The 27,060-nt window shown below is 46.3% G+C and overlaps 1 protein-coding gene across 1 annotated transcript in view; it reads right to left on the bottom strand.

Moving 5' to 3' along the window:
* The window catches only part of LOC144805857 (uncharacterized), a 303,652-nt gene that overhangs the window by 174,194 nt on the left and 102,398 nt on the right, over positions 1-27,060 (bottom strand). The window lies entirely within an intron of this gene.

Genomic DNA, 27,060 nt, shown 5'->3' with positions numbered 1-27,060 from the left:
AAACGTGTCTTTTATTTTCAAGGTCAATTAAGTAATGGTCACCAGCTTGGAAGCTCTGTTAATTCTTCAGTATTTGTCATTGATCTCCACGTGTGGCTGATTTGGGTCAGCCCCCTGCATCGTTCGCGATAACTCGCACAGGTAAGGAGCTTGTAGCAGCAACATGATAACCCCATACTCGTCTGTAAGAAGTGCGCTCCGAGGCAGGTATCCGATCATTTTTGTGAAACAAGGAAGGGGCAATATCTGCTATGTACATTTGTTAAAATATAACAGTCAAATCACAGTATACTGTTCCGGAGGTTCAGTCCCAGAGTCATTATCTGTAACTGAACGCAGTCACCCTAGGAAGCATGTGCTTTTAAGACACGTTGCGTTCACTCACCTGAAGGTGACATGCTTCATCATTGGGCTATACTCCTCACCAGGCCGGCGCTACACTGCCTGGTGGGCACCACAAAGGACATTTTGTTGGAGATCTTTTATTAAGTACTCCGGATGAGCATAGTAGGACAGAGAATGTTGTGTCATAAGATGTGAGATTGGAGAAAGTCTTAATATAAGATCAACTATCGACCAGTTGCCACAATATAGTTAATGTGATCTTCCTGGTCGATGTTGAGATTAAAAACAGTGGCAGAGAAATTGAGGAACTAATGGCCCCTATCACTGTGTGAAAGTGTCGATCACCTATGGACCAGCTGGTAAGCTGGAGTCTAAACTTCAGGTCAACTTTGTTCATCCTTGTGTAGTCACGGAGCAATCTGTTGGCATTTCATCAGGACCAAATATGGGAAAATGGGTAAATGTGACCTAATCTTCTCCACAGCGTGAGGAGCTCTGTAACTCAAAGCCCTGCACCGTGCATAGGTGATAAGGTGCCTAGTACCATCTTACCACCACAGGTGAGCGCTGCCTAACAGAGTGCACTAGATACGGTAACATTGAAGAAATCAAACTTAATTCTCAGGGGTCTCACTAATACAAAGAAGAATCTGACATAGAAGCTCGAATATAAAAAGAACATCTTTATTAAACTCAAATAAGTGAGACTACGTCACACAGAAGCCTTAGCAACTGAATGAGGCAGTCTGAGGAGTACAGAAAACAGAGGCCTTATATATGCTTAGGGTTACAAACTCAGCATAAAAGTAAGGGGCAGTCCTAGATCATACAAGCATGCAAAAATGCCTAACATGGACATGCAAGATCTGCCAAATATTATCCAATAGGAAAACATTCAAAACAAGGCATCATGTAACCAGAACATCCCCCTTGAGTCGTGTCTTTGCCCGATCCCATAAGTCAATCAATGACAGCACCTATAGGTCAATCAGTAATGGCAGAACATGTCTGTATGCTCCAAAAGAAAGGTTGTGTAATAGGAAAGCACAGGGAGAGAATAGCGAAGGCCAAAAGATAAGATACAGCACGAAAAGAATACTAAAGGCTAACAGATAGTTGATACAGGGATTAGGTAGTCCAGACAAGGATTAGTTTAGGCCGGCTGGTGTCGGAGATGGGTTTCAAGACAAGGACGGAGGGGGTTTTCAACACGTTGCAGTCCAAAGAGCAGAGACACTTTGTGAATCATGCAGCCTGTGTAAAGGCAACACAAAATGAAGTTGAATGTAAAATGGAGTCGAAATTAAAGAACCTCAGACCCTCCTAAAATTCAGGGCATATTGACTTATCCAATAGCGAGGACGCCCATCAGAGGGCAACTGGTTTGAAAAGCACATGCTTCCTAGGGTGTTCAGTTAGAGTTAATGTCTGTGGGACTGAACCTCCAGAACAGTATACCGGGAGGCCAACAAATCTATCATACATTTATTGCAAAAATAGCAAAAGGCCAAGCAAACTAACAAGTGACAATTGACTTTGCAATGGACGAGAGCATCCACCCTAAAGCAAGTTGGAGTATATAATGCTAATGCTACACAATGTATTTTTATACACTTTTCTCCTAATACAAGTCAATGAAACATGAACACGTGATAGAAACAGTTACTGAAACATCACTAATGAGGAGGCAGGATCTTCTCTCGAGAGAAATGTGAGGAGTCCGTGAGGTGCAGATCAAAGATACACAGACAAGCTGCAGAATTCACTGTTTCTGGAAATAACACTTCTGTTTGTCAATATTCAATTTACTACAAGATGCAGGAAAGTGTGCAGATGAATATCACTAAATAAAAGGGTTCTGGCCCCTAATAGAATCATGTAACTGTGCAGGCATATTAAGGCGAACAGTCACATCAAATAATATAAGAATATTGTAATTTGGTAATGTAATATATCCATGCACGTTGTGACAGTGATGTGTATGATGTATAACCAGTTATCGGTATTAAAGAAACCAGTATATCCAGTTATGCTTTCTCAATTCCTTCTTCCTAGAGGCCACCACTGCTGCTATCCAGCCGTATTCAGCAGTGCCTCCTGTGACCTGGAATCCTGCACTTAATCAATACCAAAGGTCGTCAATGCTTCTAGCCAACTCCAGTCACTGGTGCCACTCGCACCCCCACCACCCTTGGGCCTGTTATTCTTCTAGCCAGCTCCCGTCAGTAGTGGCCCCTTGGAGCTGTATGTAAGCCTACTAGCCAGCTCCTGTTAGTACTGGCCCCTGGGACCTGTTATGATTCTAGCCAACTTGAGTCATTAGTAGTACCTTGGGACTAGTGATCATACTAACCAGCTTCAGTCAGTATTGGCCCCCTGAGACCTATTATCCTGCTAAGTAACTTCAGTCAGTAGTGACCCCTGTACCTTAAATCCTGCAAATATTCAAAACCAGAGGTCAACTCTACTGCCAACCAGTTCCAGTCAATATTGACATGCATTGTTACCCTGCTTGTAATGAATACCAGAGGCTAGCGTTGTTGCTAGCCAGCTCCAGTCACCAGTGGCCCGTCACATATTATCCTCAATAGGATCAATGCCAAGGCCTGTGCAGCTGCTAACCTGCCCTAGTCAGTAGTGACCTCCCAGACCTGTTATTCTGCATATAATCAGCAAGACTTCGGCCATAATAACACTCACCCCACGTCCTTATGGTATATTAGCAATGTAATTTATTTACATCATACGGTAGGTACCGCACTTATTTCACACGATCCCAAAAACAAAGAAAATCTAAAATTGCCTAACCGTTCAGCATTCCACCTTGTCAAAAATGACCAAATTACACCAAGCACTATAGCCTGCCACATCACATGGCACACTCAGCCACAACATGACAAGATACCACGGCAGGGATTTGGGGCCATTAATCCTCTGTTCGGGGCATGTGTGCTGTAGATGCACATGCTTTACATACTCCTGCCATCTTGTGTTGGGTCGGTGTAATCTGTATCATCAAGGTGAGCACCAGGCAAAGCACTCAATAAAGGACTGGAAATTGTAGGCATCTCGGGGACCACCTCCGGTGCACAATCCGAAGCAGTGGCCAAAACAGAATTTCTCACCATCGAAGGACATGAGACTGCCGGTGTCATGCTAAGAAGAATCGGCCACTCTGTGTAGTTTGACATTATCAATGGAGATATACCTGTTTTCTTTAGGACCTGGAAGTGGTGGTAAAATGACTGTTCTTGTGCCCTTCACTCCAAACACGGGAACCGGAGCACGGGTTGAGGGACCAAATTCCTTTTTGTTATCGATCTTCTCCCGAACTAGCTCTCCAACTTGGGGTAGCCAGCCAACTACCGGGATCTGCAAGGCATCATCCGAGGTGGAGGGCAAGTGTTCTTTTGCGAGACTGTCTCTGGTCTCTTGTAGAGTCTGTAAAACATTGCAATGTTCATCTACGTCAAAGGAGACAGCCGAACCGACCGCGTCTAGACGGTCAAGGTCCGGGACATACATCTTGATAAAAAAGAGCATTTCGTATGGGGTCCGCCCACCCAGAGACCTTCTAGGGAGATTATTAAGGGCACGCTGCACGCTATTAAGATGGGTCAACCAGTTTCTGCCAGTGCCTATAACTCGAGCTGTCAGTGATTGCTTTAAGTCACGGTTCATTCGTTCCACAACACTATTACCCTCAGGCCGGTATAAAGACGAAAACTTGACTTGGACCCCCATCGAAGCCATGGCATCCCTATACGCCTTAGAGGCGAAAGCAGGACCCTGATCGAATGGAAGGTACCACAGGCAAAAATCCCTACAAAGACACGCAAATCCCTGATGACAGTCCGTGAATCAGCGCTGCGATGATGCCAGACCCAAACAAAGTGTGTGCATGAATCAACTGCTACCAAGATGTACTTGTATGCAGTATCAGAAGAAAAAGGACCGCAGTAATCTAAATAAACACAACCAAACGGTTTATTAGAAATGAACAACTGTGTTTGGGGTGGACGCTTAGCAGTTGAAGGCTTAATCTGCTGGCAAATGTCACATTGAAGGACATAGTCACGCATCTGTTTGTACAGTCCCCGCCACCAAAAACATTGTTGTAACTGAGACACAGTAGCAGAAACGCCTGCATGCGCAGACGCAACCCCTTCATGGGCCGCTGTGATCAGTGTATGCCTGCGATCAGAGTTCGGAATCAACCTCTCCCCAACTTCCGGAATTTTCACATAAGGAACCTTATCTGGACTTAAGTGGTATATGTACTTCGAAGGGAACCCCGTAGGATATTTGTCCCCCTTCTCAGTGGCAGCAACAGCCGCCAAGATATCATTATCAATCTTACTCTTGGTCCGTCTGACTGCTGCAACCAAATATGTCGATACCGCTGATTTCGCTGCTTCATCAGCAAGCGAGTTGCCAGCAGCATGAACTCCCACGCGCTGGTGACCGAGAGTATGAATTACAAACACGAGTGGCAACTGCTCTTTAAGCTCAGCCACTCGGACCCAGATCATTTTATGTTTTATTGTGCTACCCTTGGAATCACGAAAATCATTCTTAATCCAAAAGAACAAATTTTCATTGTAAGACTCGACACAGTAGTAAGAATCACTTACGATTAGTGTTGTCACACTAGGATCAGGGTACTCCAATGCAAGCATCAGAGCACGGAGCTCTGCTAATTGTGCGGTGCAGTCGCCTAGAGTCTGCGTGTGCACGACTCTGGACTTGAACTCATCGTTCACCATGGCACCTACCACAATGGCGCATGCGGAAACGTAGGCGTGTTTATAACCATGCGCAACCTGCGCCCAACCATCAGTGTATATGATGCAATGGAAATCCTCCAAAGGCCGCATAGCCAAAGGTGCAGGATGAACAAACTCATATTGCAAAAACTCCTGCGACCGTAAGGAGGCGTCAAAAACGAACGTGACATCCGGAGACGTCCATGACGCAGTCCATTATATCCACCGAGGGTGCAAAGCTTTAGAATTCGGTACACTGGCTTTCGTAACTGCCTCCAAAGCAGGATACGGGGTAGCTACCAACATGCGTTTTTCCTGTGACAGAGCGCGTTCCTTAAGAATCGCCATCTGCACAGCCGTCAAAACTTTCTCCACAGTGGAAAATCGCATTTCAGCCGAAGTGTACAAGTGTGACTTGTAAGCAATAGGTACTGTATCTCCCTCATTAAAAGTAAGGTGAGTGAAACCCACCGTCCCAGGGATGATTCTTATCACCAGGTTAGTGTGATTATCACGAGTCAATAAGTATTTAGAAGCGAGCAGATCAGCCTGCAAAGATTGCAGTATAGCTGAGTGCTCAGGCAGCCAGTTTGATTTTGTAAAATTTGGTTGTATCAAAGCATACAAAAGCTTGGTACGCTGGGCATATTCAGGTATGTAAGTCCGCCCGAAATTTAAAAATCCCAGCAAAGACTTTCAGAGTTGTCGGAGCTCGCAATTGTGCGCATTCCACCAAGAAGTGAGGAGCCAATCCTCGACCTTCATTGTAGAGCTCGTAGCCCAGGAACAACACTGTGTACTCCGCAATGTACGATTTTGCAAAGTTAAATTTGTAACCGAAGTCCGAAAAGCTACAAATTAAGCGGTCAACGCGACACAGATGCTCCCACAGTTCGTCATCCGTGAAATAAATGTCATCCACATATGAACAAGCATCTGGGTCAACCCTCTCTAAGAGAGACTATGCGGGCAGCAAACACTCCAGGACTATTCTTGTAGCCCATCGGTAAACGTTTGAAATGTTTTTTGACACCGCCGCAAGTAAAGGAGGTCCATTGGGAACTAAGACCATCCAAATGGTGGGCATAAAAACCGTTGGAAATGTCAAGCGTGGTTTTAAACCGCTTATGCACGAGACTATCCACTAAAGCAGAGACGTGAGTATTCTGTACTGCACAAGTACGGCAATGCGAGTTTAAATGCCGATAATCCAATACCAAACGATATGAACCGTCAGGCTTGGTTACAGTAAAAAGAGGGTTATTCATAGGTGACACACAAGTTTCAATAACACCCTGATATTTTAATTGTTCAAGGATTTCCGCAACGGAAGCCTTTGCTTCACGCTTTATGGGATATTGAGGTTGAGGCTGTGGCATAGACCGTAAAGGAATTTCGTGGTGTGGGGAAAATTTATCCCACCCACAGTGTGTACGATACAGAGCCGGTGCAAGAGCCTTAGCCCACTCTTCCCCAAAATTCAGCGCATGCTCCTTCGAGACTGTGTGCGCGATACTAGGGAGGATTACCTCCTCCCCTCTCGGAGCTGCGAGCACAAAAGGTGGGGGCCAGTAAGCCTCCGCTAATAAAATGTCATAGGTAGTCGTAAGGTTCTCCCAAAATCCCCCTTCTAAAGTGCGTTGAATGTCACCCTCAATGAATAAGACAATTTCATAGATCCTGTCAGGGGGAGCTACTCTAGTGTTAGCTGTCTCAACAACAACATAACGGTCAGTCGCTGTCACCTTCAGTAGTGAACGCAGGGCCTCTCGCACTATGGTAATCTCCGCTGCGCTGTCCAGCAAGATCAAAGCCCATGTCTGATTCCGAAGCTGGGTTTTCACTATACGTGGCATATCTGTGTGCTGTTAAAGCAGCGACTTTCTTCTTCTGAAACTGAGGTCTCTTCGGTGAAGAATCGTCCTGTTTGCCCTTGCCGTCTTTTGGGCGGGGCTGGTCACGTCCTTGTTGGCCACCCCGACCCCTGCCGCCTCCTCCACCACCGGTCGAAAGGGCAGATGTTTCCTGAAAAGAACGAGGAGAGCGTTGGTCAGGAACCTGAAAACGATCAGGTGACTTTATCATCGCGCGATCGCGCAAGTCATAAACACGTGCTGTGAGTGCAGGCATTGGAGACACAGGACGAGACTCCTGTTTCTGCTGTTGCTGTTGTTTTCCCTGTTTCTGTTTTTTAGGCCAATTTTGTTTTTTGGACTTGGGCTGGTCGTCGCTTTCCGACTTCTGCCCTTGGGGTTGTTTTTTCTCTTTAGTAGAAAAAGGCATGAGGCCCCTACTATTGCAGCCCACTGTTTTATAAGCCGCCACAATAATTTTCGCCAACTGTCGGGGTTTATCGTCATCGGGAACCGCCTGCAAAGCATTGGCAACCTGAAAGGTCACCGCATCCCCCTTGATATTAGCAAGTATGAGATCGGAAACCGCATCAAAGGAGCCACAGAGGCGCATACCCAATTCAACCGCAGCCTCCGGTCCGTGGTCATCCTGAACACGTTTAAGAACCGTCGGCAGGACAGTCATAGACGGAGTGCCGTAACACCTCGCGTAGACCGCTGCAAATGTTTTACCCCAGGTCTCACAGTCACCTATTTCGGGGGTCAAATCCTTTGGCAAGCTAATTGTCAGAATCCTGTGTTTCTCACCAGGAGACGTGTTAGGAAATACTGCTTCCAGCTGATCAAACTTCTCGGCAAGCCAGAAAGGAAAATCATCCTGTTCCTGGGGACGCCTGCCCATCACAGCGTTGACCATAAGGGGACTGAGTTTCATACCGCCCTGTCCGGCAGGAAACGCCGCACCATCCGGGGCCCCGCCCGGGTGATTGCGGGTGATGTATTGCACTAACGAACTAATCACGCTAATTGCGACTACATGTAGCCGTCTGATCTCAGCCACGGGACATGCCCCGTGCTGAGGATGAGGTGTAAATCCAGCCAAGACAGGCCAAGTTGCGCCTGGAATGGACAAAGGACCTACCCTCGGGGCTGATAATGAATGGGGTAGGGCGCCATTAAACCAAACGCGGTGCTGCCAAGTATCAATAGGAATTTCTTGTGCCCTATACGGAGTATACTCATTTGGCACAGCAGTGGGAGTGTACGTATGGAACGCACCTGAAGTTCCATCCACCGCCGGGAAGGTCAACCACGAATAAAAGATTTCGTAAGGGTGAGCCACCTCTGCACTCACCACCATAATTACTGCCATGCCATCCACGGGAACATTATAATTTTCCAAATGATTGCGCATCGCAATACGACTATGCTGCGGAATGTCCACCGCGGCCATAGCGACACAGAAAGAAAAAGGTACAAAGTCAACCCTGTAGCATACCTGGGTAGTAATTCAAGGGAACAGTTTAGAAAGATTCAAGCTTCAAAAGACCTATACTAATACAGGTAGGTTTGTCCGACACCACCGTTAACCGGAAACAATAGTGAAGGTGTTAAGGACTGAAAGATGTACTACTCAAGTATCACGCTATAAGACCACCAACGATTGGGCGCCATGTCGCAGGGATTCCGTGCTCAGACAGAACTGTGCATAGAGTCTTGGAACCTCAGTGAATTAGGATGTCCCAAAACTCACCGTAGTACCCAAAAATCCCCTACCAGACTAGCTACAGTGTCTCATTGGAACACATGAACACTCTTTCGTTATATAATAATTTCAATCCAGAACAAGGAGTAAAAGAGGACACATGCATATTTGAAATGTTTATTCACTAATGTAGTGCTATCAAGCGCAGTATCTTAGCTAATACAAGCAAACATATTATAAGAAAAAAAAGTAATCAGCATAGTCACTAGTCCATATAACACAAACGGTGCAAGCATAGTATTATGCTAAAATGAATAGGGTTTAACAAAACCTAATTATCACCCTCCCTAGCTAGTATATTATATTATATCTAAGAAGGTCTCTTGTGGGTTTCAGCAGAGCGGCCCCAAACCTCAAGATCCTAGTGGTAAGGGATCAAATCATCAGCAACCAGCTTTCTGCATGCGAAGCACCATCAAGTGTGTGTTATGCTCTTGTGCAAAGCAATATAAAACGCGCCTAAAGCCAGAACTTGACTGCAGCTGCATGTATGTTATGTCTAGGGACGTGTGAAGATCAGTGCTCATAACGTTTACTGTGTTGAGATATCCTTGAAGGTTTCAGCACTCCCTGTACAGACATAGCTCTCCAAGCAAGGCTGATATCAGTGTAACAACATATTATTCTCGTATGAACCGAAAACATTTTACTAGGCTCAAAGCTAAAGCAGCAGATGTGTGTCTTGTGCAAAAAGCAACAGAAAGGAAAAATGGCGTTTAAACTCACAAAAAGCTCATGCTAACTTAACACAGTAATCAGGCTACATCAATCCATATATCACTTCTGCTCCTCCCACCTCTGTAATTATCGCTAATACTCTTGGTAAAATGTTCCAATACCTCCACACCCTCTGAGGCAAAGGTGATCTGGTGTGTGTCCCAGTTTAAATATCGTGGTGCGAGGATAATATGTTCGGTGTAATATTTTCAGTTGAATGAGTTTAAGTCGGGATGGGATCGCTGCCTCTCGGGCTGATGCTAGGGCGTCCATCCAATCAGTTTCCTCGATATCTCCCAATTCAGTCTCCCATTTTCCCTTTAGTGCTATCATTGGGTCTGGTTGATTATTGATCAGTTTCTTGTATGTGTAGGAGGTTGCCTTTTTTTCCATATAGACCATGAGGAGCCTATCCTCCAGAGGGGAGGATTCCACCAATTTGGTCTCTGGGGGAATTGCACTTTGTTATGCGTGTCGTATCTGTATGTAACGGAATCGTTCCGAGTCTGCCATCTTATACCTCGCTTGCAAGTTTTCAAATGATATTATCTTAGTGAAGTAGTGTGGCTCACTGGTTAGAGGCGGCAGACCCGAGAGCAGAGGACGGCCCGGGACCAGGGTTCGATCCCCGGCGCGGCAGGTTTCTGGACCAGGGTCAGCGGACTCGATAATTCTCTCGCCTCGGTGCCCACTCTGATCAGCGATCACACTCGGCAACTCTGGGCATTAGCTTGCCTCATCTTCACTAACGGCCCCACCAGACCGCCGGGGATGCTTGGTCTCACCCTGGAGATACCCATTAAGGGACCATCTCTCAGGGAAGCCAGGAAGGGTTTCGCAGCGGTCGAAGCGCCTTGGGACCCTCCGGGTAAGTAGTGTGCTATATAAATGCCTATACATTTACATTTACATCTCTCCTTTCGCCCATAGGTCGCCTATTTTAGAGATACCAATTAGGTCCCATTCTTTGAATCCCTTTGTGTTCACCAGTATGCCCAGTTTTCTCGTGTCCCAGAGGGAGTGGCTTGTGTCAACACTCCCTCCCATCTCAAGGCCCTCGGTGCGGCGTGCCATATTTTAATAGTGTGTGCCATTGATCCTGTAAGTCCTTCCTGTTTTCCGTAGGTGTAAAGCGCCCTCATCAGTCGGTCTGCCGGCAGGAGGCTCCGGTCCAACCTGTATGCTCGTTCGTCCTGTGGGACGTGCAACTATTGATTTATTGTCATCAGTTGTGATGCCCAGTAGTAGAGTTTAACATTCGGTAGAGCAATACCACTGTCATACCAACTCCGGACCAGTTGGTGTTGTGCTATCCGGGGGGGTTTACCGTCCCACAATAGGGTTGTTACTTCTGCTTCAATGGATTTGAAATACTGAGGGGACAGGAAATGGGGTATTTTGTAGGGCAATAAAGGAATCTCGGAAGGGCTAGTATTTGAAATAGTGCAGCTTTTCCCAGGAGCGTCAGCGGGAGGGATCTCCAGTGTTTTACGTCCGCTCGGAGTCGTTCCAGGGGACTCATTACATTTTCTTCCATGAATATAGTCTCTGATGGGGTGACATACATTGCTAAGTACTTGAAATCTCTGGTCACGATCTGCAGTTCGCATCCCGCCGGGATTTTGGGTGTAGGCCCGTGCAATACATAGAGTAGCGATTTCGTCCAGTTAATAGTGTAGCCGGATACTTTCCTGTATGCAGTAAAAATGTCTAGTAGGAACACTAAAGATCTCGCCGGGGATGTTAAATATACAAGCACGTCGTCCGCATATAGCGAGATACGATCCTCCCAGTCCTCCTCCCATCTCATTCCATGAATGGATACGTCCTGCCAGATCCATGCAGCGAGCAGTACCAGCACTAGGGCGAATAGCAGCTGCGACAGCGGACATCCCTGCCTGGTACCCCTTCCTAGTTGGAATTCTCTTGATATTCTTCCGTTTGCTACTACTTGCGCGAGGGGTTCCGTTTATAAAAGTTGTATCCATGCACAGAATTTCGGGCAAAGTCCCAGCTTCCGAAGTACCGCAAAGAGGAATGGCCATTCCACTAAATCGAAGGCCATAGTGGCGTCCAAGGAAAGGATGGCTGCATCTTTCTGTATCTCTGGTGTACGGGCCATAACGGCATGCACCCTCCGTAGATTAAGGGAGGTGTTACGTCCCGGCATGAACCCTGATTGGTTCGGGTGAACCAAGTCCTTGAGGTGTGGCTGTAGTCGGAGTGCCAACGCTTTGGCCAGTATTTTGGCTTCCGTATTCATTAGCGATATTGGGTGGTAAGAGGCTGCCATATGCGCAGGTTTGCCCGGTTTTTGCACTGCCACAATTGTGGCTATTCACTGATCCCGTGGCAGCCTGCCATCCTCCAGGCAGTATTGTACATGTTATGTAAGTGAGGTGTGATCAGACCTGCCACTTTTTTGTACAGCTCTACTGGTAGCCCATTTGGACCTATTGCTTTCCCTGTGTTGAGTGCCGCCAGTGCCCACCCCAATTCTTCCGACGAGAGGTCACCATCTAGGTCTTCCCTGGCTTCTGGGGAAAGCGTAGGCATCCTAAGGTCCTGAAATGCTTGCCTGTGAAGTGTAGGGGGGAACATAAACGGAGAGCACGTGATACAACCTACCTTCCCACTGCCCAGTTAGTACCGCAAATTGTCCCTGTGCATCAGTCCAAGTGTTCTTAATCATGAATGTGGAGCTCTTATGGACCAGGATTCCGACCCCTCTAGAGCCAGATGTGAACTCAGCGTGAGCTACCATTTTAAAGCCCCATCTATCTAGTGCCTTGCATGTTTTTCCTGTCAAATGTGTTTCCTGGAGTAGAACAATCGAGGGCCCCTTGCGCTTCAGGTACTGTAGGACCAGCCCTCGTTTAATCTTATGACCAAACCCATTCACGTTCCATGAAATTATGGACAAGGGGGGCCCGGCTGAAGTGGTAACTGAGTGTTGGTCTCCTGCCCCTCATGTGGTGTCACGTCGTGCTTGATATGTATATCCTATGGTCAGTGACTACTGTTGATACCTGCTGTACATGACCTGCCCTGTGTGCGCATAGATTGTATAGTTGACACGTAAACTTGTTCCTTGAATTAACGTAACATATTAAACGTAAACATTGTAACAGTTGCTTCAAGAATCCTTGGCCCCTAATCCCAAACCCTGCCCTCCCCCCATCGGATCTGTGACTGTCTCCATCTCCAATTGCTCATTGTGGCCCCCGATAAACAATTGTAGTCCCTGAAGAAAGTGGTCATTGTTCACCAGAGACCAAAACAAACCGAAACTTATCGCTATCAAAATACCAACCCCCCACCCTGCCTCCCTGCCCGGCGGATACAGAACCATCCACCACCCCCAACTGAGCAGAGTGCTTACTTCCCAGAACAAAATGTAGTGTTCATGAGGGTGAGACTACCGTGACTGTTATAGCCTCCATCCCACCCATCAATGTCCATGCAGCGCTACCAACATCACGGTAGGTCCTACCTGTAGGAGTCTTCATAACTTGCATGTGTATCACGTCCTTAGTCGACCCATTGTAAGGAAGGTCAATGTAACAGTACCCACCACCCTGCGCTCACCGCCCAATATCGGGCCGTGTCCATATCATAGTCTCCTACAGCGGTGTTGTGAAGCGTAGCAGCCTGTGAGGTCCTTAATCCTTAAAAAGCCAAGTCATAGCGTCGCTTCAGTGATGCAGTTTGTTTTGGGCTTCTGTCTTTTCCATAATCGGTTATTTTGTCTTTCTTCCCGGTTCCTGGGTTTCCCTGTCTGCCGACAGCCCTCCGACCAGTCTTGCGCATCTTTGGGCGATGAAAAAAAACACGTTTTTCCCTCTGCTTCAACACGCAGCTTCGCTGGGAAGAGCATTGAGTATTTGAGTTCACTAGAACGGAGTTCCCTTTTCACTTCCGTGAAATTTTGTCGTTGTTGTGCCACCGCTGCCGTGTAGTCTCGATAGAAGGTGACCTTTGCATTGTCAATTTTGACTGGTGGAGCCATTCGAGCTGTCTGCAGGATGGCATCGCGGTCGTGAAAGTTGAAGATCCTCGCTAAGATTGGATGCGGTGGTGCCCCTGGTTTTGGTTTCCCCCCTGACACGGCACGTTGTACTGAGAAATAATTTGACAGGCCCTTCGGTTGCAGCTTAGTTTGGATCAAATCTTCTACGAATAGGTCCAACGCAGGGCTCCCTGTTGTTTCCGGTGCACCCACCAGGCGTACGTTGTTGCGCCGTGAGCGGCCTTCCTGTTCGTCAATTTTCGCCTTTAATAGCAGATTGTCATCTTCCAGTTTCTGTATTTTGTGTTTCAAGGCCCCCGTATCGTCAGTTAGCCCCGATGTAGCTTTTTCCACCTCAATCAAACGGTCTGACAACTTGGAGAAGTCCGCCCTTATCAGGGAGATATCGGTGGAGATAGTACCCATTGAAGTTTGCATTGTGTGCAATGCCGCCATAACGTCTTTCAGGGTGACCTGTTCGGCGTCACCAGGCGGGTTGGTCGTCTGGGATGATGTGCGTGGCGCTTCGTTCGGTTGACCATCCTGGGGTTCTTTTACATAGGCATATTTTTCCAAGCGCGGAGGCTGTTGCACCTTGGGCCCCCTGCCCGTCATGGTACTTGATCGCAGTGGACACGCACCCAAAAACTCGTGAGGACAGGAAAAGAGCCCCGTTTGCCAACTGTTCCTCGATGTGTTGTACAGTGTGTTCCTTGGTAACTCCGGGAACGCGTGTGAGCCTGCGTTGCGCTGGGCTGGTCCGCTGTGTAGCACCAGCGGCCTGTGGTACCTCCAGCTCCTGTCTTTCAGCCGTGGAACTGCTCCCTATAGCCCCCGCTAAGCTCGTGAGACAGCGCCGGGTGTCTTCGCACATTGCTATCTAGGGTATGCCCCTTAAAATGCCTGCTGGTGTCACTGATTTGCAGCTAGTGCTGCGTGTGGGGCAGGTGAGCGGGCTGGTGTGCTCAACAGAGGGCAGAAGGCCACAAAAACAAGGGGAAAACAGATGGAACAGAGGGCAGAAAGGCACAAAAAACGAGGGAAACAGAGGGCAGAAGGACATGAAAAACGAGGGAAACAGAGTGCAGAAGGGCACAAACAAAAAACGAGGGAAACAGATGGCAGAAGGTCACAAAAAACAAGGGAAACAGAGGGCAGAAAGGCACGAAAAACAAGGGGAAAAGGAGTGAAACAGAGAACAGAAGGCCACAAAAAACAAGGAAAACAGAGGGCAGAAGGACACGAAAAACGAGGGAAACAGTGGGCAGAAGGGCACGAAAAACAAGTGGAAAACGAGTGAAACAGGACAGAAGGCCACAAAAAACAAGGGAAACAAGAGGGCAGAAGGGCACAAAAACCGGGGGAAACGGGGCAGAAGGGCACAAAAAACGAGGGAAACAGGGCAGAAGGGCACAAAAAACAAGGGGAAAACAAGTGAAATAGAGGGCAGAAGTCCACAAAAAACGAGGGAAACAGAGGCAGAAGGGCACAAAAAATGAGTGAAACAGAGGGCAGAAGGGCACAAAAACAAGGGGAAAATGGGTGGAACAGAGGGTAGAAAGGCACAAAAAACTAGGGAAACAGAGGGCAGAAAGGCAAAAAAACAAGGGGAAAACGAGTGAAACAGAGGGCAGAAGGGCACAAAAACAAGGGGAAAACGGATGGAACAGAGGGCAGAAAGGCACAAAAAACGAGTGAAACAGAGGGCAGAAGGGCACAAAAAACAAGGGGAAAACGAGTGAAACAGAGGGCAGTAGGGCACAAAAACAAGGGGAAAACGAGTGAAACAGAGAGCAGAAGGCCAAAAAAAACAAGTGAAACAGAGAGCAGAAGGCCACAAAAAACTAGGGAAACAGGGCAGAAGGGCACAAAAAACAAGGGGAAAACAAGTGAAACAGAGGGCAGAAGGCCACAAAAAATGAGGCAAACAGAGGGCAGAAGGGCACAAAACAAGGGGAAAACGAGTGAAACAGAGAGCAGGCCACAGAAAACAAGGGAAACAGGACAGAAGGGCACAAAAAACAAGGGGAAAACAAGTGAAACAGAGGGCAGAGGGCCACAAAAACAAGGGGACAACAAGTGAAACAGAGAGCAGAAGGCCACAAAATACAAGGGAAACAGATGGCAGAAAGGCACGAAAAACAAGGGGAAAACAAGTGAAACAGACAGCAGAAGGCCACAAAAAACAAGGAAAACAGAGGGCAGAAGGGCACGAAAAACAAGTGGAAAACGAGTGAAACAGAGGACAGAAGGCCACAAAAAACGAGTGAAACAGAGGGCAGAAGGGCACGAAAAACAAGGGAAACAGGGCAGAAGGGCACAAAAAGCGAGGGAAACCTCGGGCAGAAGGGCACAAAAAACAAGGGGAAAACGAGTGAAACAGAGGGCAGACGGCTACAAAAAACGAGGGAAACAGAGGGCAGGAGGGCACAAAACAAGGGGAAAACAAGTGAAACAGAGAGCAGAAGGGCACAGAAAACAAGGGAAACAGGGCAGAAGGGCACAAAAAACAAGGGGAAAACGAGTGAAACAGGGCAGAAGGGCACAAAAAACAAGGGGAAAACGGGTGAAACAGGGCAGAAGGGCACAAAAACAAGGGAAAAACGTGTGGAACAGACGGCAGAAAGGCACAAAAAAACGAGGGAAACAGGGCAGAAGGGCACAAAAAACAAGGGGAAAACGAGTGAAACAGAGAGCAGAAGGCCAAAAAAAACAAGTGAAACAGAGAGCAGAAGGCCACAAAAAACAAGGGAAACAGAGGGCAGAAGGGCACCAAAAACAAGGGGAAAACGAGTGAAACAGAGGGCAGAAGGCCACAAAAAACGAGGGAAACAGAGGGCAGAAGGGCACGAAAAATGAGGGAAACAGAGGTCAGAAGGGCACAAAACAAGGAGAAAACGAGTGAAACAGAGAGCAGAAGGCCACAGAAAACAAGGGAAACAGGACAGGTGGGCACAAAAAACAAGGGGAAAACGAGTGAAACAGAGGGCAGAAGGCCACAAAAACAAGGGGAAAACCGATGGAACACAGGGCAGAAAGGCACAAAAAACGAGGGAAACAGGGGGCAGAAGGACATGAAACACGAGGGAAACAGAGGGCAGAAGGGCCGAAAAACGAGGGAAACAGAGTGCAGAAGGGCACAAACAAAAAACGAGGGAAACAGATGGCAGAAGGTCACAAAAAACAAGGGAAACAGAGGGCAAAAAGGCACGAAAAACAAGGGGAAAAGGAGTGAAACAGAGAACAGAAGGCCACAAAAAACAAGGAAAACAGAGGGCAGAAGGACACGAAAAACGAGGGAAACAGTGGGCAGAAGGGCACGGAAAACAAGGGGAAAACGAGTGCAACAGAGGACAGAAGGCCACAAAAAACAAGGGAAACAAGAGGGCAGAAGGGCACATAAACCGGGGGAAACGGGGCAGAAGGGCACAAAAAACGAGGGAAACAGGGCAGAAGGGCACAAAAAACAAGGGGAAAACAAGTGAAATAGAGGGCAGAAGGCATCAAAAAACGAGGGAAACAGAGGCAGAAGGGCACAAAAAATGAGTGAAACAGAGGGCAGAAGGGCACAAAAACAAGGGGAAAATGGGTGGAACAGAGGGTAGAAAGGCACAAAAAACTAGGGAAACAGGGGGCAGAAGGGCAAAAAAAACAAGGGGAAAACGAGTGAAACAGAGGGCAGAAGGGCACAAAAACAAGGGGGAAACGGTTGGAACAGAGGGCAGAAAGGCACAAAAAACGAGTGAAACAGAGGGCAGAAGGGCACAAAAAACAAGGGGAAAACGAGTGAAACAGAGGGCAGTAGGGCACAAAAACAAGGGGAAAACGAGTGAAACAGAGAGCAGAAGGCCAAAAAAAACAAGTGAAACAGAGAGCAGAAGGCCACAAAAAACTAGGGAAACAGGGCAGAAGGGCACAAAAAACAAGGGGAAAACAAGTGAAACAGAGGGCAGAAGGCCACAAAAAATGAGGCAAACAGAGGGCAGAAGGGCACAAAACAAGGGGAAAACGAGTGAAACAGAGAGCAGGCCACAGAAAACAAGGGAAACAGGACAGAGGGCACAAAAAACAAGGGGAAAACGAGTGAAACAGAGGGCAGAAGGCCACAAAAACAAGGGGAAAACGGGTGGAACAGAGGGCAGAAAGGCACAAAAAATGAGGGAAACAGGGCAGAAGGGCACAAAACACGAGGGAAACAGAGGGCAGAAGGGCACGAAACACGAGGGAAACAGAGGGCAGAAGGGCACGAAAAACGATTGAAACAGAGTGCAGAAGGGCACAAACAAAAAACGAGGGAAACAGAGGGCAGAAGGGCACAAAACAAGGGGAAAACAAGTGAAACAGAGAGCAGAAGGCCACAAAATACAAGGGAAACAGATGGCAGAAAGGCACGAAAAACAAGGGGAAAACGAGTGAAACAGAGCTGAAGGCCACAAAAAACGAGGGAAACAGAGGGCAGAAGGGCACAAAAAACAAGGGGAAAACGAGTGAAACAGAGAGCAGAAGGCCACAAAAACAAGGAAAACAGGGTAGATGGGCACGAAAAACGAGGGAAACCTAGGGCAGAAGGGCACGAAAAACAAGTGGAAAACGAGTGAAACAGGGCAGAAGGTCACATAAAAAGAGGGAAACAGAAGACCACAAAAAACGAGGGAAACAGAGGGCAGAAGGGCACGAAAAACGAGGGAAACAGGGCAGATGGGCACAAAAAACGAGGGAAACAGAGGGCAGAAGGGCACAAAAAACAAGGGGAAAACGAGTGAAACAGAGGGCAGAAGGCCACAAAAAATGAGGGAAACAGAGGCAGAAGGGCAAAAAAACGAAGGAAACAGGGCAGAAGGGCACAAAACAAGGGGGAAAAGAGTGAAACAGAGAACAGAAGGCCACAGAAAACAAGGGAAACAGGGCAGAAGGGCACGAAAAACAAGGGGTAAAAGAGTGAAACAGAGGGCAGAAGGGCACAAAAACAAGGGGAAAACAGGTGGAACAGAGGGCAGAAGGGCACAAAAAACAAAGGGAAAACAAGTGAAACAGAGGGCAGAAGGGCACAAAAACAAGGGGAAAACGGGTGGAAGAGAGGGCAGAAAGGCACAAAAAACGAGGGAAACAGGGCAGAAGGGGACAAAAAACAAGGGGAAAACAAGTGAAACAGAGGGCAGAAGGGCACAGAAACAAGGGGAAAATGGGTGGAGCAGAAAGGCACAAAAAACGAGGAAAACAGGGCAGAAGGGCACAAAAAACAAGGGGAAAACGAGTGAAAGAGAGGGCAGAAGGGCACAAAAAACAAGGGGAAAACGAGTGAAACAGAGAGCAGAAGGCCAAAAAAAACAAGTGAAACAGCGAGCAGAAGGCCACAAAAAACGAGGGAAACAGAGGGCAGAAGGACACAAAAAACAAGGGGAAAATGAGTGAAACAGAGGGCAGAAGGCTACAAAAAACGAGGGAAACAGAGGGTAGAAGGGCATGAAAAACGAGGGAAACAAAGGGCAGAAGGGCACAAAACAAGGGAAAAACGAGTGAAACAGAGGGCAGAAGGCCACAAAAACAAGGGGAAAATGGGTGGAACATAGGGCAGAAAGGCACAAAAAACGAGGGAAACAGAGGGCAGAAGGGCACAAAAAACTAGGGGAAAACGAGTGAAACAGAGAGCAGAAGGCCAAAAAAAACAAGTGAAACAGAGAGCAGAAGGCCACAAAAAACAAGGGAAACAGAGGGCAGAAGGGCACCAAAAACAAGGGGAAAACGAGTGAAACAGAGGGCAGAAGGCCACAAAAAACGAGGGAAACAGAGGGCAGAAGGGCACGAAAAATGAGGGAAACAGAGGTCAGAAGGGCACAAAACAAGGAGAAAAGGAGTGAAACAGAGCGCAGAAGGCCACAGAAAACAAGGGAAACAGGACAGGTGGGCACAAAAAACAAGGGGATAACGAGTGAAACAGAGGGCAGAAGGCCACAAAAACAAGGGGAAAACAGATGGAACAGAGGGCAGAAAGGCACAAAAAACGAGGGAAACAGAGGGCAGAAGGACATGAAATACGAGGGAAACAGAGGGCAGAAGGGCCGAAAAACGAGGGAAACAGAGTGCAGAAGGGCACAAACAAAAAACGAGGGAAACAGATGGCAGAAGGTCACAAAAAACAAGGGAAACAGAGGGCAGAAAGGCACGAAAAACAAGGGGAAAAGGAGTGAAACAGAGAACAGAAGGCCACAAAAACAAGGAAAACAGAGGGCAGAAGGACACGAAAAACGAGGGAAACAGTGGGCAGAAGGGCACGAAAAACAAGTGGAAAACGAGTGAAACAGGGCAGAAGGCCACATAAAAAGAGTGAAACAGAAGGCAGAAGGGCACGGAAAACAAGGGGAAAACGAGTGCAACAGAGGACAGAAGGCCACAAAAAACAAGGGAAACAAGAGGGCAGAAGGGCACAAAAACCGGGGGAAACGGGGCAGAAGGGCACAAAAAACGAGGGAAACAGGGCAGAAGGGCACAAAAAACAAGGGGAAAACAAGTGAAATAGAGGGCAGAAGGCCACAAAAAACGAGGGAATCAGAGGCAGAAGGGCACAAAAAATGAGTGAAACAGAGGGCAGAAGGGCACAAAAACAAGGGGAAAATGGGTGGAACAGAGGGTAGCAAGGCACAAAAAACTAGGGAAACAGAGGGCAGAAGGGCAAAAAAAACAAGGGGAAAACGAGTGAAACAGAGGGCAGAAGGGCACAAAAACAAGGGGGAAACGGTTGGAACAGAGGGCAGAAAGGCACAAAAAACGAGTGAAACAGAGGGCAGAAGGGCACAAAAAACAAGGGGAAAACGAGTGAAACAGAGGGCAGTAGGGCACAAAAACAAGGGGAAAACGAGTGAAACAGAGAGCAGAAGGCCAAAAAAACAAGTGAAACAGAGAGCAGAAGGCCACAAAAAACTAGGGAAACAGGGCAGAAGGGCACAAAAAACAAGGGAAAAACAAGTGAAACAGAGGGCAGAAGGCCACAAAAAATGAGGCAAACAGAGGGCAGAAGGGCACAAAACAAGGGGAAAACGAGTGAAACAGAGAGCAGGCCACAGAAAACAAGGGAAACAGGACAGAAGGGCACACAAAACAAGGGGAAAACGAGTGAAACAGAGGGCAGAAGGCCACAAAAACAAGGGGAAAACGGGTGGAACAGAGGGCAGAAAGGCACAAAAAATGAGGGAAACAGGGCAGAAGGGCACGAAACACGAGGGAAACAGAGGGCAGAAGGGCACAAAACACGAGGGAAACAGAGGGCAGAAGGGCACGAAAAACGATGGAAACAGAGTGCAGAAGGGCACAAACAAAAAACGAGGGAAACAGAGGGCAGAAGGGCACAAAACAAGGGGAAAACAAGTGAAACAGAGAGCAGAAGGCCACAAAATACAAGGGAAACAGATGGCAGCAAGGCACGAAAAACAAGGGGAAAACGAGTGAAACAGAGCTGAAGGCCACAAAAAACGAGGGAAACACAGGGCAGAAGGGCACAAAAAACAAGGGGAAAACGAGTGAAACAGAGAGCAGAAGGCCACAAAAAACAAGGAAAACAGGGTAGAAGGGCACGAAAAACGAGGGAAACCTAGGGCAGAAGGGCACGAAAAACAAGTGGAAAACGAGTGAAACAGGGCAGAAGGTCACATAAAAAGAGGGAAACAGAAGACCACAAAAAACGAGGGAAACAGAGGGCAGAAGGGCACGAAAAACGAGGGAAACAGGGCAGATGGGCACAAAAAACGAGGGAAACAGAGGGCAGAAGGGCACAAAAAACAAGGGGAAAACGAGTGAAACAGAGGGCAGAAGGCCACAAAAAATGAGGGAAACAGAGGCAGAAGGGCAAAAAAACGAAGGAAACAGGACAGAAGGGCACAAAACAAGGGGGAAAAGAGTGAAACAGAGAACAGAAGGCCACAGAAAACAAGGGAAACAGGGCAGAAAGGCACAAAAACAAGGGGTAAACGAGTGAAACAGAGGGCAGAAGGGCACAAAAACAAGGGGAAAACAGGTGGAACAGAGGGCAGAAGGGCACAAAAAACAAGGGGAAAACAAGTGAAACAGAGGGCAGAAGGGCACAAAAACAAGGGGAAAACGGGTGGAAGAGAGGGCAGAAAGGCACAAAAAACGAGGGAAACAGGGCAGAAGGGGACAAAAAACAAGGGGAAAACAAGTGAAACAGAGGGCAGAAGGGCACAAAAACAAGGGAAAAATGGGTGGAGCAGAAAGGCACAAAAAACGAGGGAAACAGGGCAGAAGGGCACAAAAAACAAGGGGAAAACGAGTGAAACAGAGGGCAGAAGGGCACAAAAAACAAGGGGAAAACGAGTGAAACAGAGAGCAGAAGGCCAAAAAAACGAGGGAAACAGAGGGCAGAAGGACACAAAAAACAAGGGGAAAATGAGTGAAACAGAGGGCAGAAGGCTACAAAAAACGAGGGAAACAGAGGGTAGAAGGGCATGAAAAACGAGGGAAACAAAGGGCAGAAGGGCACAAAACAAGGGGAAAACAAGTGAAACAGAGGGCAGAAGGCCACAAAAACAAGGGGAAAAGGGGTGGAACATAGGGCAGAAAGGCACAAAAAACGAGGGAAACAGAGGGCAGAAGGGCACAAAAAACAAGGGGAAAACGAGTGAAACAGAGGGCAGAAGGGCACAAAAAACAAGGGGAAAACAAGTGAAACAGAGAGCAGAAGGCCAAAAAAAACAAGTGAAACAGAGAGCAGAAAGCTACAAAAAACGAGGGAACTGAGGGCAGAAGGGCACAAAAAACGAGTGAAACAGGGCAGAAGGGCACAAAAAACTAGTGAAACAGGGCAGAAAGGCACAAAAAACAAGGGGAAAACGAGTGAAACAGAGAGCAGAAACCACAAAAAACAAGGGGAAAACGAGTGAAACAGAGGGCAGAAAGGCACAAAAAACAAGTGAAACGGAGGGAAGAAATGCACAGTATGGGCTCTGATGAAATTAGGCTTAAAGTCAATGAAACTGGGCGTGGGGGGTCTCTCGAAAAACTGCGCGAGTTGCTTTGGGTTCAGTAGCTCACGACAATTTTTACTGGCCAGAAGTAGCTCTGACTACACAAAAGGTTGGAGACCCCTGGTCTAGGCATAGTCCTCGCAGCATACAATAGATTTGCTTGAGGCAGAGGCCAAAACTCAAAAGTCAGGAAACCAGATACAAGTAGGTGGTAACTCAGGGCAGGGGAAGACGCCTGTTGTCCGTGGAGGAGTCATTCCGTTCCCAGAAATCTGCATTACAAATTAATTAATAGTATATAGTTTTTTAATATCTGTTTGGTGCCAGTCCATATGACTTTTAAATCTGCCTTTGGGATTCGATGTTGCAACTCCATAGGGTACATGTATCCTTTGTGAGCTTAATAAAATGTTGAAAATTCTACAAAACCTCACTCCTACATCCAAGTACTCTCATGCTACCATTCTGCACTCTGCTCTGTCTGAAAAACAGCTCAGCATATTCAAAATTCTGCATTGATTTGGCTTGTAAATTATATTTTTGGAAATGTACATGTATTAACTATTTAATTTTAATACTATAGGTGATTGAAATTACGGACGAAGAAAGCAAGATTTAGCACTAAGCAACTGAATGTCAGTGCCATAAGAAGGATTATTTTGAAAAACTGAAGGACATCCAGCATTCTACGTTTAAACAATTTCCAAAAATCTAAGTGTGGCGAGGAAAGTACTATACCTGTAAGTGAAGTCTTTAATTTTGCATTTCATTAACCCAGAGCAAAGCCATATCTGTGCACACAGCATCAGAAATAATGTAGAAAGACCGCTTCAGCATCCTCATCTGAAATATTATCAGAAAGACAAATTGCCTCAGCATGACAGAATAACGTTCATCTAAAGCATCATGTAATTCTAGAGAGGAAGCACACACTACATAAAAGAAAGTTACAACTAAAGGTTTCTTCTGGATACCATCAAAGAAAAGACGCTGAAAGAAGACTCCAAAGCTGACACGTTAACAACCAAAAGATTGGAAAATCACCTTTGTTCAACAACCGTTTTTAACCAGTTACGCAAGTCTGAGACTATCTGCCTCGGGATATAAAACACCTTCACCCACTCTGCTCTTTCTTGCAAAAACCTTAAAAATTCACCACTTTATTGTGTTAATGACCATCTCAGATTGTTTCCTTTTTATTGTGTACTGTTCTGTAATTCTATGTAAATCACCTCAACATTATCTGTTGTGCAGGAGTGATATGTAAAACTGTTAAATATAAAAATGGATTAAAGGAGCACTGTTGCGCTATATCTAATGTAAATAAATCCTCATCTTCAGAACTACTACAAACCTTAAACTTACCCCAAACATAGAAAGGGTAGAAGGAACTGATGTTCTCCGACTAATGATCCACAATAGTACTCTGCACGTTCTAACGCCCTCAGTTACTGCCATTACACCAGTGCAAAAAGGTACTTATCAGTTTAATCATTAAATATCAGACTAACACCTTATTACTGCATTGCTAAGAACCTACAGAAATAGATTTGAGAAAAACTTCAGTCACAAATTAAGTTGCTGCCGGAGAGGCTATTACCTAAAGACTATTATCTGTTAGAAAGATTTCAACAGGTTTTACAGGACTGCTTCCCGACGTTTTTTGCTCAATTCAAGTGTTGAGAAGATTACACACAATTTCTTTTAGAGATAAGTGCTGAACATTATCTAAACAAGCCCGACTCTAAAATCGAGGCAAAATAACCGAAGTTAGGGAAAAAAGTTACCTGTGCCCAAAAAGATACAGCCATCAATCTTATCTCACAGAATTTGACAGAATGCACACAGGGGAAAACCACTCTCAGTGCAAAGTATGCCAAAAAAGTTTCAGGCGTTAATCTTATCTCACTGAACATATGAGAATCCACACTGGGGGAAAACACTCTACGTGCAAAGTATGCCAAAAAAGTTTCAGGCATAAATCTTATCTCACTGAGCATATGAGAATCCACACTGGGGAAAAACCTTTTCAGTGCTCTGAATGCCAGAAAAGCTTTAGAGTCAAAGCGAGTCTATATCAACATGCATTAACCCACTCTGTGAAAAAACATTATCAGTGCTCTGAATGCCCAAAACATTTCAAACTTAAATCACTTCTAACTGCACATGTGAGATTCCACTCTGGGGAAAAACCTTATCAGTGCTCTGAATGCCAGAAATGTTTCAGTGACAAAAAAAGTCTCACTAAACATTCAAGGACCCACACTTGGGTAAAACGTTATCAGTGCACTGAATGCGACAAATGTTTCAGTGAAAAAAGCAGTCTCACTCAGCATATAAGAACCCACACTGGGGAAAAACCTTATCAGTGCTCTGAATGCCACAAATGTTTCCGTCAAAAAAGCAATCTCACTGAGCATATAAAAATCCACACTGGGGAAAAACCTTATCAGTGCTCTGAATGCCAGATATGTGTCAGGCAAAAAAGGGATCTCACTCAGCATATTAGAATCCACACTGGGGAAAAACCTTATCAGTGCTCCGAATGCCACAAATGTTTCAGTCAAAAAAGCAATCTCACTATGCATATAAAAATCCACACTGGGGAAAAACCTTATCAGTGCTCCGAATGCCAGATATGTTTCAGTCAAAAAAGCAGTCTCACTAAGCATATAAGAATCCACACTGGGGAAAAACCTTATCAGTGCTCCGAATGCCAAAAATGTTTCATACAAAAATATAATCTCACTGAACATGTGAAAATCCACACTCGAGAAAAAAAATGATCAGTGCTCTAAATGTCAGAAAAGATTCAGAGGTAGAGATAGTTACAAGCGCCATAAGAAAACACACCATCAAAATAATCAGTTCTCCGAATGCCAGAAAAGTATACATTTTAAACTCAATCTCACCCTACATGAGCAGACGCACACAGGGGAAAAACATTACCAATTTCTGTGAATACCAGAAATTCTTATTTGATAGGCACAGCCTCACTAACCATAAGCGACTCCATACTGATGAAAAACCTTATGAGTGCTCTGAATGCCAGAAAAGCTGCAGAGAAAAACGCTATTTCACCATGAGAAACTCCACACTAGAGAAAATCCTTATGCCATAAAAGGTTGAATCTGAAAGACAGTGTTATGCTTTATGAGCGATCTCACTCTGGGGAAAAACCTTATGAGTGCTTGAAATGCAAGCAATGTTTTGGGTACAAATTGCTTCTCACTTGACATGAGCGAACTCACATGGGGGAAAAAAGCCTTATGTGTGTTCTGAATGTCAGATAAGGTTTAGTCTTGAATACAATGTCATTTCACATTAGAGAATTCACACTGGACTAAAGCCATATACAGGAGGGGAAAGCCAGAAACGTTATACTCAGAAAGGAGATATCACTAAACATGAGAAATGCATCCACACCAGGTGAAAAGTAAAGCGTATCTTGAGTTGCAGAAAAGCTTCTAACAACCTGACTTTTACATGAGAGAGCACATATTGTAGTTGCAATAGAATTCATCAAGAAACTCTTGCAGGATAACTTAGGCTGCGCGCCTGCAACCTCCAAAGAAATTTCAGGCCTGGAAATATTTTTCATTGCAACAGAATCCACAATTTGAGTATCTGAAAGTTACAAAACTCTCAAGGTCTTTACTTTACACAGAGAAGTGTTAGTGCATTCAAAAATCAACTAATTGCCCAAAAAATCACAATAATAATGTCTTAAATTTAACTCCACCCAAAAGGTTTCTACTCACCCTTGTTTCTTAACATATGACTGATATCTATTTTTTCATGATAAGATTAAGCCTATGCGGAGTTCATCAGTGAGGAACTCCGCAAAGTGACAAAAAAACTCTGGCGGTCTACGCGGAGTTCCGCAAGCAGCGGAGTGCGTAAGGGTCATGCAGTTTGTGGTGATTTCATCCCATGTCGGAGGATCATTTGGCCCTTCTCTTCCAGGAAGTTATGGATGTCTTTGTCAAACGCGTCCCTCTGCCAGAAGTAGGTCGGGGTTGCTACTCCCACTACTTCTTGGTACCCAAGAAGGACAAAGGCCTGCATCCTAGCTTAGTTCTCAGGGACATCAACCGCTTTCTCCGAAAGGAGAAGTTCAAGTTGTTAATCTTGGCTCAGGTCTTATCTGCCTTCGACCCTGGAGATTTGATGGTAGCGTTGGACTTGCAGGACGCTTACTTTCACATCCCCGTCTTGCCTGCCCACCGGCATTACCTATGGTTCACGGTAGGCCACCCGCATTTTCAGTTTAACACGCTTCCCTTTGACCTTACCAGCCACCCCCTCCCCCGGGTGTTCACGAAAGTTATGGCGGTGGTCGCAGCTCATCTGCGCAGATCAGGAGTTCCAGTCTTCCCCTATCTCGACGACTGGCTGTTGAAGGCTCCCATCTCCAGACTACGACGGACTTCCTGCATTTGCTGGGGTTCTCAGTTAACGTGCTGAAGTTGCACCTGATTCCATCCGATAAGCTTCTTTCCATCGGAGCGGTTCTGGACACAACACAGTTTTGGGTCTATCCTCCCGAGCAGCAAGTCCAGTATATTGGGGCTATGATACCGATGTTTCAGCCTCCATCCCGGTGTTCGGTGAGAATGACCCCGAGGCT

This window comes from Lissotriton helveticus (genome assembly GCF_964261635.1).
Source record: "Lissotriton helveticus chromosome 1_1 unlocalized genomic scaffold, aLisHel1.1 SUPER_1_unloc_3, whole genome shotgun sequence".
NCBI classification, from domain to species: Eukaryota; Metazoa; Chordata; class Amphibia; order Caudata; family Salamandridae; genus Lissotriton; species Lissotriton helveticus.
This window is presented reverse-complemented; position numbering and strand designations above follow the sequence as displayed.